This window comes from Rattus rattus, chromosome 2 (assembly GCF_011064425.1).
Source record: "Rattus rattus isolate New Zealand chromosome 2, Rrattus_CSIRO_v1, whole genome shotgun sequence".
Taxonomy (NCBI): Eukaryota; Metazoa; Chordata; class Mammalia; order Rodentia; family Muridae; genus Rattus; species Rattus rattus.
The window spans coordinates 152547629-152548528 of NC_046155.1; positions in this window are offsets into that span (position 1 = coordinate 152547629).

A 900-nucleotide genomic window follows, 5' to 3' on the forward strand; every position below is an offset into this window, starting at 1 on the left:
CCGTGATTGCGTGCCAGGACACCTACTGCTGCATCCTTTTCTCTACCGCAACACTCCAGCTCTGCTTATGCTTGCCAATCCCAAAGACATTTCAAACCTTTTCCTCTTTACTGCAATTACTCCAAGAAAACTGTGTTAGTAACATTTGAAAAGCACCCGTGGGGTTGGGGATTTGGCTCAGTGGTAGAGCGCTTGCCTAGGAAGCGCAAGGTCCTGGGTTTGATCCCCAGCCCCAGAAAAAAAAAAAAAAAGAAAAGCACCCGTGAAGCTGTAATGTGATAAGGCCTCTCTTCCTTTTACCAGCTGAGTTTATGGAGGACATGGTCTGCTGCATGCATGCTGTTATAATAATGAGTGTGATAAGCTGGGTGTGGTGACACAGGACTTTAGTCTCAGCACTCTGGAGGCAGAAGCAGGTGGATTCCTAAGTTTGAGGTCAGCCTAATCTACATTAACGGCAGCCAAGGCTACACAGAGAAACCCTGTCTTGAAAAAACAACAGAAAATAATCAGTGTGGAGCTTCATGGTAGTGGTGGCTTAAGTATTTAATCTCAGTGCTCTGTGGGCAGAAGCAGGCAAATCTGAGTTACAGGGACAGACTGCTCTATATAGTGAATTCCACAACAGCTAGGACTACCATAGTGAAACCATTGAAAAATATAACATACAGCTTACAAATATACTTTAAAGGTGCACGGTGTCTGGAGAAGGTTTTGCTTTTGCAGTGTTTAATCCAAGCATCTACAGTTGTTTGCAGAGGCAGGAGCTGACACAAGAACAAATGGGGCATGACTCCGGAAAGAGCGCGGGTGTGTGTCACCAATGTTCGTGTCATACAGGCTCTTCAGTGACTCTGCAGTGACCAAGACAGTAGCAGTAAAGACTCCGAGAGAAGCAGG